The sequence below is a fragment of the Urocitellus parryii genome, unplaced genomic scaffold (genome assembly GCF_045843805.1).
Source record: "Urocitellus parryii isolate mUroPar1 unplaced genomic scaffold, mUroPar1.hap1 Scaffold_37, whole genome shotgun sequence".
Classification (NCBI taxonomy): Eukaryota; Metazoa; Chordata; class Mammalia; order Rodentia; family Sciuridae; genus Urocitellus; species Urocitellus parryii.
The window spans coordinates 10,130,004-10,143,616 of record NW_027553327.1 but is presented as its reverse complement, the minus strand read 5'-3'; positions in this window follow the sequence as shown (position 1 = coordinate 10,143,616).

Below are 13,613 nucleotides of genomic sequence, written 5' to 3'. Positions count from 1 at the left end.
GAGAAAAATACTGTACTCATTGATGGCAACAGACCTAAAAGCTTACAGAAAATGGATGGTTTCTGATTCAGTTTCTGATATTAATCCAAAAAGAATTAGACTACTTGAGGAGCTTTGTTACTAGAGTGAGGACTGGGAAAGAGATTAAATATGTACCACTGAAAAAGTCATTAAGACCAGATGGGTTCACAGATGAGACTGATACAACCCTTAAAGGAGCTATAATCTCCATTTTATTTACAATGCATCAGATCCTGTGAAAAGATAGAAGCAGTCCAATTCATTGTATGACCTCTCCAATTTTTTTTAAATGTAAATGTTGAGACCCTTATCACTTTTTAACACAACAAATATAATTTTGAGTTATAATGTAAAATATGTAAAATACAGAAAAATGGATAGAAACAAAAAAAATGATTACCAAATGGACTTAATTTTGAAAATAAATTCACTATATTAGATGAATATAATGTACTTCCCTTTAGAATCAGAACATGTGTTTTTGTTCTTGTAGTTATTTAAATTTTGTATAAAGGAGGGTGGGTACAATATCTACCCATGGTGGTAGAGGAGGAATTTAAGTATAGAATAGGGAGAGAAGGTATGAGGGGGAGCCAACAAAATAAGCCCATAATCTTCACTAAAAATAAAATCAAAATAGCATGTACTAGATGACCATATTTGTGCTTACATGAAATTATTTGGAAATAGAAAATAATTGGAAGAAAAAATAACTTTACTACTGCTTAAAATAAATACAAATAAAGAGGTATTAACATGAAGTTGGTTCCACAATTAAAAAAAAGGTAATAAAAAAGGCAAGGGATTCAGTTGTTACTGAGTCTGTCTGTAATTCCACTTTCATAAATATGTTCTGACATTTCACATGCTAGAGCAATTCCACTCAAACAGAGTGACCCCATTAGAGAATTACATACACACAAAAGTAGAAATAATTTGTATCAATTGCTGACAATTTTTTCCTCAAGCCTCTGGAGACAAATAATACAAATAATCTAATTGCAAACATTAAATATCATTATTTATAAATAAAGGAAATTAAGAGCTGGTATTTCAGAATTTTTAATTAATTCTCTAATTTTCAGAGTGATCTTTCATTGTTCAAATCTTATGCCACTTATTTTCTGATTAACATCACTTATCTAAAAATTTATTCATTAGGTTTTATTGTTAAACCATTCTACAAATTCTCTCCAAAAAGTTAACTAGAAATTTTACAATAATATCATGAGAATATTCAATTGGCTTTCTTGTTCCAAAGATGGGAAGTACATTTTTTATACTTATGAATATGTAACAATGTAATTATGTACTGTGTATTTATAGCAATATGGAATTGACACCACATTGTTACCTAATCTAAACATATTAATAAAAAATAAAATTTAGCTGGTTTTGATAAATTATTCATAATTTTGAGATACCCATTCAAAGAGAAGTTAAAAAAAGAATACTTGTGATTTTGAAATATATTTTCCCTGTACTTAAACATGAGCAATAAAAACATTTGGTAAGTTTGTTTTCATTCTGAGAATATTAATCATTTACACTTACACTAATGTAGGTGACTCTTCCAAGGTGTGCTTGATGTTTTATAAATTAATGAACACTTTTCCACATCCTGGATTAAACACACATGTAAAACACATGCAACACACATGCCCACTGTACCACAGTTTATGTATGTTCCATCTCTCAATATTTATTCTCACATCAACATGGATGCATCACATTCACATTTTTGTATAGTGGATACACAGCATTGAATTATGGAAGAGAGTTTATGTGTTTTCCAGAAACAAGGAGCTATGTTTTTATTTTAAGGAAAAACTGAAAGTTTGTTCCAGTGGCTTTGTATTTGATGACAGCAAGTTTGACTAAGTCCTTTGGATTTCTGGTCTCTTAGGTGAATGTATCAGGCATCCTGCCAAGCCCAACATTTTTTCAGATAAATGCTTCTTTTTACTGAACCCTGGACAGCAGAGGTCTTCAGATCAAATCCAGTTATGCAATTTTATTTCTTAAAGTTTCACTCTAAGAATTATCTTTTGCCAATAAGCCTCAGATTAAATCTCTTTTTCTGTCCAAGTGTAAAGGAAAGGAAATTTGTGGCTCATCAGTATTTTGGAGATTATTTCTCTTCCCACTCTTGCTGGACTCAGTCTCAAGGTGTGGTGACAGGTACAACCCATTAAAAAGGGGTATAGTCACCTTGATACGGGTTCCTTAGCAGCAAAGCAAACATTCTGGAAGATTAGTCTTTCTTTGGGACAAAACCTTATGTATTTCAGAATAAATACATTTTCAAAAATACAGAGAAGTCAATCAACAGCTAAAATGGACTTTAAAAAAAGAAAAAAAAAACTCAGCAAAATCAAAATAAAAACCTGATTGAAAAATTCACAAAAAACCTAAAGAGTCACCACAACAAATATATATATATATATATATATATATATATATATATATATATATATATACACACACACACACACACACACACACACACACACACACACACATATGGAAAAGATGCTCTACATCTACATGTCATTAGGAAAATGCAAATTAAAACAACAACAAGATACTACAACTAACTACTAGCCTGGCAGAAATCCTCACTAAAGACAACACCAAATGCTGGTGAGGAAGTGGGACCACTGAACTCTCATTCCAGTTGGGAATGAAAAATGGGACTGTCATTTGGAATACAGGTTAGCAGTTTCTTACAAAATTACACATACCCCTACCACACAATCCAGCATCACATTCCTTGGTGTTTCCTCAAATGAGTTGGAAACATATCTACACAAAAACCTGAGCCTGTATATTTATAGCAGCTTTATTCATTGTTACACAAACCTGGAAGCAAGCAAAACGACCTTCAATAGGTGAATAGGTAAATAAACTATGGTACCTCCAGACAATGGAATATTATTCAGCACTAAAGGAAATGAATTGTCAAACCATGAAGAGATAAGGAGGAATTTTAGATACAAATTACTAGGGGGAAAAAAGCCATTCTGAAAAGGCAAAATACTGTGTGAGTCCAGGTATATTGGACATTCTGGGAAAAGTACAACTGTGGAAAGAGTAAGAAAGATCAGTGACTTCCGGAAAAATGGGAGGGAGGGATTAAAAGGTCAAGCAATTTTTGTAATAAAATTATTCTGGATGATACTCAAATGGTGGAGATAAGTCGTCTTAAGTTTGTTACAACCCACAGAATATACAACACTAATCTTCACACTGATTGTGGAATTTGGGTGAAAACAGCCTTCTCCGGTAAAATAAAAACACCACTGTCTAGAAGGATGTGAAAACTGGGGAGAGGGAGGCTGTTGAATTTTTCTATGACCAGAAAAGTACTTTTAAAAAAAAGTCTATTATGTGATTCTGAAACCTGTACAATCAGAAAAATGAGAAATTATAGCCCATTTGATTCAAATGTATGAATTGTCAAGATCATTGTACTGTCATGTGTAACTAAAAAAAATATCTATTAACAAATAATAGAAAACTGGGGATATAGCTCAGGGGTAGAGAATTTATCTAGCTAGCATGCATGAAGCCATGGGTTCAATCCTTGACATTACAGTAAACCAAACCAAACCAAACAAACAAAAACACTTGAAGAAACCTTTCAACTGATTTTTTTTTCAAAATATACATTTCAAAATATGATAATTCACAAAATAATCAGGACTATTGTGATTTGGGCACATAGTTGCACATAGCAAGTGTTATGTCATGAAAAGAATAACCAGCTAGTTTGAATCACCTGGAAACACTGATAATTTTTCTGAGACCCAAAAAGTATAATTTAATATATCACATTTTAATAAAAAGAACATAAATAAATTAACAAATTAGAGTTATTCTGATAAATGTGTCTGTCAATTCTTTCAAATACATGTTTTCTACCATTTTCTCCACCCTTTTTTCCTCAGACCACTTATTAGTTCTCCACAACAACTTACCACACTTTTGATTCAGATCAGCACTTTCCTGGAATTTTATTGGTAGATAACAAAAAAATCTATTCAATTCTAATATGTGCTGGAGAATACAAATATTTCAATCTCTTTCATATTAGTGTTCATGCTCATTAATTATGAGTTTAATTGACATTATAACTATGATTTCTTTATAGTTCATCATTTACTTTTATCTAACTCCTGGACTCTCTGCATTGAGCAGGTACTTAAATATTTTAAATAACAACTGAGGGCTGCATCTTCAGGAATCATTATGTAATTCATAGTTTCTCTTTTTTGTATTCAGGATACAGTGACTCAAAATGTGCTCCATATGATTGTGGACTCCTTTATGGCCTTGACCAGTCACCTGGGCTGTGTGAATGAAAACCGTAAAACTCCTATGTCTGAATAGAGCATCTGTTTACTACTTAAAAGTGTGCAGAGAACATTCTTTGCAATGCCCAAAGGCTATTTCTTGACATCTGGCAGTGATCTCTCTATCCATGTTTGGAGGCCAGAAGGTGACAGATGAGAGAATGTTTGACAACAGTACACTACCACCACTTCAAATCTATGTGCATGATGATGAGGACATCAAGAACATCATAGAAATATAATAAACCTTTGCACCAAACACATTTCACAATGGTGTTTGAAACATGACAATTCTTAAAACTGCTTTGAAGAAAATAATTGTTTTTGAAATAGTAAGAAACATGAAAGTCTATTTATTATATACTAAAAGATCTTATACATATAACCTAACTGGGTTTTTCTCATTTTATCTATAACATAAGCAATGCATATAAAGATTGTTTAGAAATTCTAACATACTTTTAGGCACTCCACTAATTCAGAACTTCAAATAGAATCTGAGTTTCTCTGTAGTTTATTAAAAAGTGGATACTATTGTGTTTTAATCACAGGCTCTTGTTCTTGTATATAAATAAGATTGCATTGCATACTTAAATGTTCAATCTTACCCTGAACCACTGCATTTTCCCCTCTGCACAGAATAATTACTGCAAGGAAATGGAATGTTTCTGTTGCTCAAACATCATTTCCAGTAAGAAATATGTTAATGTCAGAAAATATTTTAAGGGACAATTAACATAAAACCCATTAGCTCTAACCCACTATCTCCCAAAGAGAAACTAATATGTGCTGTAAACAGTGTGCAAAAATGAAGGTATGGCTTTGTTGAGTCAGTGATTTCCATGTGCTGGGTTGACTTCTGGCTCCAACTCTTAACTCCACTCAGTCTCTGTCAGTGACCCTTGGCCATCTCCGACTACTCAAGCTGCAAACAGACTGAAACCAATTTGTTTTCCTTATGTTTTTAAAGCCACTAGCCTGGTATGCTAATTAGAAATAAATCGCTTGACCCATAAAAGAAACGGCAGGAAACCTGAAATGAAGGCATTATCCAACACTTCATGCTCCTTAGTGATGCCATTTTAAATATTTCAGACAGCCTATAAATAATTAAAACCTCACCACAGCAAATTATGTTCTATTATGCAAATAAATAGCCTCCTCCCTGGTTTCATTAAAGATTCTAAATGACAAGCTGAGCAGTTTAAACATAGCAAGGTATTGCAGTGAGGCGAGAAATCTTTCAATATATTTTTTTAATTGTTAGTGCCAAGTTTCATGTGGATTTTTACTCTCACACTTTAATTTGCATGAGCAAATAAACCTTTAATAAACCTTTTGTAAGTGGAGGAAATGCATCATTTAATTAAATTTGATTTGTTGTGAAACTATTGTGCCTCATGAATATTTAAGAACCACAAACTCTCCCTTTTACTGAAAAGAGTACAATATCAGGTGAAAGAGTGATTTTCAAGAAGTTATCTGACAGTATTGAGAAATTAAAATTAATTAAGAAATGTTTTAGATTAACTTTTCAACAAAATTGACAGACCTGCACACATATAATTATCAATACTATACTTACACACATACTCTCTCCTATGAAGTTCTATGCATAATTTTAAAATCTATTATATAAAAAAGTGGGTTTAATGTGTGAATCTTTCAAACTTCATTTGTCAAGAAGTCTATGTTCTATTTCTTGAAGGTGTTTGCTTCGTGCCAAATTAAAAGAACCCCAAAGTTTATATAGAAGTGTATGATTAATGTAAAATACTGCATGGGGGAAAAAATCTATCATTTTGTCTAAAAATGTGATATCAAAAAGTCACAGAATAGAGAAATAAGCTCCAAAGTACATAAATATCTTTGCTGATAAATGATTAAAACATCACATTCCTTTGAAGCCTAGTCTTACACTTTTACTTCAATTAAAACATTATAAACATCAAAAGAAACTTTTTTATAATTATTTTACTGATAATTGATTGTGGAAGGAACATCCATTCCTCTGTAACCTGCCAACAGAGCACTTCTTACACTCATAGTAAATGTGACTTTCTCTCACACTTAAAAGCTATTTTTTCCCTAAATACCCCCTACATAGTCTTTATTAACAATTAAAGAAGGCTATGTGGGCTAGAAGAATGTGTTGTATGTAGTATGAAATTATAAAATATAAGTGAAAAATAAACATATTTATCTTCCAAAATTATCAAAACAGTAATGAATGTATTTATAATAATTAGCATGGATATGAATAATACAAATGATATCTCTGTATAGAATACTTGGTGACATTTTTTAATTATATAAGTTGAAAGACATCTAGATTTTTAGAAAACAATGTGATATAATCATGATTTTTATAAATTCATTAAGGTTACTAGCATCAGTTTTACTCAATGTAATATAATGTTACTTTCTAAAGAAAAGAAATAGTACAATCATTATTTTACTGAACGTAACTCAAACTTTACCAATATCCTCAAACTATCAAAATTAGATTGACCTTATTCTACTTTGTTTTTGTTTCTCTGCTCTCTTTCCATCAAATGAGTGAATAAACAAATCAATAAATGATTACCATACAAACAATTGAAATCAAAACAAAAACTCACCCTTCACTCTGTTCTTCTTACATATTTTTCCCACTCCCCAGTAGAAAGTTCTATTCCCATACACACTTCTGAAAACAGGAATTTGCATGATTAATTTTCAGTTCCTAAATTTCTACTAACTACTCAATCTGCTTTAATCTAGCTTCCACCATTAATGCTGCCCTGGACAACACTTCATCAAATCATCTACTATTTTCTGAGACCAATGCACACTGCTGTACTTCAATTCCTGTGGGTTTTGATATTAACCATTCATAGTCCTGAGGAACTGTCTTCTAATTTCTCTACAGGATTCTCCTCCACATTTCTCTCCTATTTTCCTTTCTTTTTTTTTTTAAAAGAATCATTTCCTTTTTCTCGTTTTTATTTATATATGACAGCAGAATGCATTACAATTCTTATTACACATATAGAGCACAATTTTTCATGTCTCTGGTTGTATACAAAGTGTATTCACACCAATTTGTGTCTTCATACATGTACTTTGGATAATAATGGTCATCACATTCCACCATCATTAATTACCCCATGCCCTCTCCTTTTCCCTCCCTTCCCTCTACCCTATCTAGAGCTGGTCTATTCCTCCCATGCTCCCTCACCCGATCCAACTATGGATCAGCCTCCTTATATCAAAGAAAACATATGGCATTTGGTTTTTTGGGATTGGCTAAGTCTCCTATTTTCTAAATGTTCTTTCTCAGTCTCCTTCCTTCTAGGTCCAGAGGTCCCTTTCCAGATTCTACTCAGTCCTCTCTCTAACTCTATCCCAGAGAAAGAGAACTTTTGCCCTTGTCCTTGGTTTTAACAATCACATGCACCTGTAAGTTCCACATTTATTTCTTAGTCAGCTATTCTGTGAAATCTAAATATCCAGTTGCCTGTCACAGAATTATATCTGTATAGTCCATAAATCTCTAAAAAGCCTTAACTTTTCCCACCCCAAATATCCAAAGCATGTATCTTCCTTTTAATGTCTCAACAATTATCTGTTAGACTAGATTTTTTTTAAAAAAGTGAAAGAATAAATGAATTAACAGAATGGATCCAGACTCTATGATCACTCATCTACTATAATGACACAGTTGGTTTCTCCATCACTGCCCCATATTTGCTGTTGCAGACAGTGAGTGCTTATATCAAAAATCTTTCCAAACTATTGTTTCAGCCAGAATTTTCATTGTTTCCTTTTATGCCCAGGATAGCAGTTCACATTTCTTAGCATAGCAGACAGGGTTGTCATAATTAGACCTCACTGTTTCTGGTTGCAGTCTTCGTCTTTTTCCCACCCCACACCCCCATTTCCTCTGTTGTCTCACTGAGTTACCAATTATCCTCTAATTTTTGCTCAGGTGTGGCTTTCAACATGAAATGCTCCTTGAAATCCCAGGTACTGAATTAATCACTGCCTTCTCTGCAGGGCTTCTGTGCCTTCTCTTTAACCTCTGCTCACCAGCCCATCACACCTTACCATTTGTTTACACAAATTTTCTTTCAGCTAAACAGAGGGTTTCCTATTTTCCTTTTTATCTTCAGCACTTAGCCTGGTGTCTACCATGTGTATCACAAATTCATTATTAAATGATCTTAAATTAGAATGACCTGATTATCCATTGTTAGGGATTGAAAAGAAGCAGAACCATCAAATCCACAGAAGAACTGACAAGAAAAGAACATTGGCTTCAGAGAATGAGAAAAGAGTTCAAATCATGACTCTGTCCCTCTCTAGCCTTCAGCAAATCCTTTAATCTCAGTGAGGTATTGCTGACTTGCCTGTAAATTCAGAAAACCATATGTCCTTTATAAAAACATGGAAGTTAGGCATATAAAGTCTGTAGCATGAAGCTTGACATAAAATAGTCACCAGAGAAATAATCAGTTTCTGTTACTACTATTTTAGATGTTTTATAATGATCCTTTTCTAAATAATAATCTTTTCCTATTAGTTAAGTATGAAAAAAATGACAAAATATTATCTGATTTAGGAAAACATTATGTCAGTAAAGAATATTCTTGGAGAATTGCCTCATCAATCTGTAGAATATTTTAATATGTTTTTATGCTACAGTTTTGATCTGAGAAATGGCAAATGGTAAGAAATATGTGGTCACTGAGACACTGGTGAAGAAGCTAGAAAAACAGGGCTTTCAGGTAGAAAGATTAGGTGGTGGTGATCTTACTCAGAGATTGCCATAAAACCTTATACCAAAAAGATTGAAATGTTGTATGGAAATATAAATATAAATAATCATTGATAGCAATAATGCTGAACTACTCTCAGTTAATACTATTCCTCATAAATATTAATGTGTGCTCAAATATAAAGAATTCAAATTTGTTTTACTGAAAAATGCTAATTTTCAGAATCCATCTCCTGGACTAAGACTGAGACCCAGACTTAAGGAAAGGACTGCATTGACAGAAATCCATAAAATCATTTCATATGCTTGTCTAAGAGTAATACAACTTAATTTTCCAATTTACCCTTGATTACAGTTGAACATCAGTGCTTGAAATATTAGACATATCTTATAATGCATTTTGTTGATGTTGATTGTTTGTTTTCCTTTGTGGTTTGTGTTTTTATATTAAAAACATTACCATAATTTAAAATTGGCACTACTTATTGTATACCTTTGTACTCTCTAGGCAAATTATTTGGAGTAGTAGAGCTGCAATACATCAAAACCCTAAAATCTCAGTGGTTTAACACAATCAAAGTTGATTTCCTTCTTACTGCAATAGTTAATCACAGGTAATTCTGATGTTCATTTGCATACCATTCAGGGAAGCAGGTTCCTGCCACCCAACAGCTCCACATTCCTTGAGGGCTTGTGCAGTCAGTGAGTGGATGGAGAAAGAGCTTTATAAAAGATAGCAGCTCTCAAGGCTTTCAAAAGAAATCTTAGCCAGGGCAGTGGCAAATGCCTGTATTCACAGATATTCAGGAGGCAGGACAAAAGGATCACAAGATAGAGGCCAGCAAGACATTGTCTCCTCACCCACACAAAAAAAAAAATAATAATAAAATGGTTTTGGATGCATTCAGTGGTAGAAAGTCCTTGGGTTCAATCCTCAATACCACGAGGGCAGGGGTTTGCGTATCATTTGCATTGACATTGTATTGGCTACCTGCAACTACCTGGCCCGATTGAACTTGAAGTGCACTAGATATTGCTCTGTGTTGACTATGTCCCACGAAATCCATGTGTTGGAAACTTCATCTCCAAGCAAACATTCTGATACTAACAGTATTGACCTTCAAGAGGTAAGAAGAGCTCTGCCCTCTGTCCTCATGTCATTATCGCAAGAGCAAGTTTTTGTTTTTGTTCTTTTTTTGTTTTATTTTTGTTTTTTTATAAAAGTAAGCTCAGCTCTCTCTTGTGCACTCCCCCTGCACCCTTTCACCATGTGATCTCTTCTGCCATGTTATGATACCAAAAGAAAGCCCTGGGAACATAAAGCCCCTCAATCTTGTACTTTCATCCTCTAGAAGTTTGAGTCAAATAAACCTATTTTTAAAAATAAATTACCTAGTCTGTGGTATTCTCTTAGGATAGCACAAAAGTATAGATAGAGATGTACCTTATGTAATAAAAAAATAAAACCCACATCAGTTGGTGAAAAAGTAGGAAAACTTTTCGATTATTACTTCAAATTTATTAGTGTGTGTTTGATTTCTAAATCCCTTCAACTTATACCTTAGTGTTTTGTCAATGAACCCTTTCTTAGTCTATTACTGTTTGTTCATTTCAGATAATAATCAGTAGCATTATAATCGTTTCTTACACCATTTTTATATCTGTGATTTTTATTTAAGCCTGAAAACATTCACTTGATGAAAGGAGTGTCTCTATTTTAAAAGTAAAGACAAAAATGAGAGTGCTACTGTCTGGGCATGTAGCTTAGTGGTAAATACCCTGGATTCAATCCCCAGCACTGAAAACAAAAAAACAAATACAAACAAAAGAAAAAAGAAGGAAGGAAGGAAGGAAGGAAGGAAGGAAGGAAGGAAGGAAGGAAGGGAAGGAAAGGATTCCAAAATAATGTAAGAAATTTTTATAAAGACTGAAAATCTATTCTCTAAGTAGTCTTTGTATTAGATTATTTTGTAATTGTAGATGGACAGAATGACTTTATTTGCCTTTATTTGTTTATATTTATATGGTACTGAGGATCAAACCCAGTGCCTCACACATGCTCGACAAGTGCTCTGTCATTGAACTAGAAACCCAACCCTAGATGCTAATTTATTTTTTAAAATCATGTGATAGTTGATCATTTTTTCCCAGTAATAATTTTTATACAAATGTAATCCTTATTTAACATCTCTGAAGGTTCAAATACATAAACTTAGCAATCTCTATTTCCTTTCAATTTTTGTCCTAATAGAATGTGAATGTTTTGCCTTATCTTTTCATTAATTGGAATCTTAGTAAATATGAAAAGCTTTATGCTTTATTTTCAAGTCTATGGATGACCTTGACAAGAAGCTCCAAAATTATGTGCTGAAAACCATTAGACAATTATACTTCTACAGAAAATCATTTTACATTTTGAAAGATAAAACTCCTGAGCTCTATTTCTGTAGTGATGCCAACTTTTGTAAATTGCATGAAATAGTTTCTATAGTTTTATTTAAAATATCATACTAAAACTAGATCATCGTTATTTCTAATTTCTTGGTGTTTAAATTAAGCATTTTAAGTTAAAATTGCCATGGCTTTGGGTAATTTCAAAATAGATTTTTTTTATATTTGATTATGCCTTTCAGCTGCCCACATTATTAAGGATGATATCAAATATTTCATATTAAAGTTGTGCAGATTTTTCCTTTATTCCAGGCCAAAGCCTGAAAATATGAACAGAAACTATCACTGATGTATTTGGCATTTAAATATTTAGCAAATTTTCCCTTCTTGAATCAAAATAATTACTAGAGAAATTGTAGTGCATATATTTTAAAGGAAATGTTTTAAACTGTGACTAAACCTGACACATTTAATTGAGCTACTTATTTTAAAGTCTTAGATTTTTGACATAAGAATATTGACTAATTTATAGCAGCTTAAGTATCTTTATATATTTATATAATTGTTCTCTGGAAAAATTAGCAGCCCGACTTCATGAGATGTATATAGCTGACAGGTTTTGTGTGCCAATTTGAACTTTTGCTCTCTCTTGTATTTCCTATCTTTATTTCTCCACTTGTTTTTATTTTTCATCTTATTTTATATATATATATATATATATATATATATATATATATATATATATATATATATATATATAATAAAAGCTGCTACAAATTTTCTTTTCTTTATCAAAATTGCATACTTAAATATTCCAAGTTTCTTCCAGACAACTCACAATGATGGCTTATAATTAGTTATTAATATTTTCTGCATAGCTTGAATGACAATATTTTGCTAAAAGATGAATCATTCCTGGCAATAACTTAAAAGAATTTTGCAAACATCTGAGGCAATTTGGTGATCATTGGGAGTAAATATTTGTATGAAGGTGGACTGTGAAATTCTTGTTCTTCAGGTGCCATCAAATCATTCATAATGTGAAACCAAGAAATCCAGTTAAAATGCACTTCTATTTACTAAATTTTCATAAAAATTTTATTTTGGATAACTATGGATTCACATTCAGTTGTGCAAATTAATACAAAAACATTCTATCTACTGTTTTATCTGTTTTTTTCTCAATGGAAACAACTTGGAGAACTGTAGTACAATATCATAGATAAGATTTTGATACTAATAAACTGGAGTTACAGAATATTTCTGTTGCCTTGACGATTTATTGTAATTTTTTTTAGTTTCCTTATCAAATAACGGCAACTGGATAAATGAAAATTTATTGTCTCATAATTCTGGAGGCCAGAAATCTGAAATGAAAATATCAACAGTGCAGCTCTCCTTCCAAAGACTGTAGGAGAGACTTTTCCTTTGCTCTTTTCAGCTTCTGGTGTCCTAAGTGTTCTTAAACGTGTGTCAGCATAATTTCAACCCTTGGCTATCTTCACTTGGCTTTCCCTACATGGCTGTGTCTTCTTCATGGCCTCTTCTGTGGACACTTATCATTGGATTTAGAGTCCACTCATATAACCTAAGATGATTTATTTTGAGATGAATAAATATTTGCAAAGTTTCTTTTTTTTTTCAAATAAGGCCACATTCATAGGCTTCACTGTATAGGAGTTACATTATCTTCTTAGGTTGTAGGAGATGGGATGGCTGTTCAACTCATCCATGCTGCCTTTATACCCACACTCATTTCCTTCATCTCCCCACCCCTTCCCAAGACCTGGAGACCAATAACCTATTTTCCATTTTGTAACTTTGTCCTTTCAAGTATGTTACATAAATGGAATCAAACATTATGTAAATTCTTAGGTTTGAGGATTTTTACTGAGCATAATTGTTTGGAGATCCATAGAGCTTTATTATATGCATCAACAAATCATTCTTCTTTTTATCAGTAACTACTATTCCATGATGTGGATGGACCAACTTGTTTAACCATTTGTTCAATAATGTCTGAGTTGTTTCCAATTTATGAATATTATGAATAAACCTACTATAAACATTTTTGTATAGGTTTCTTT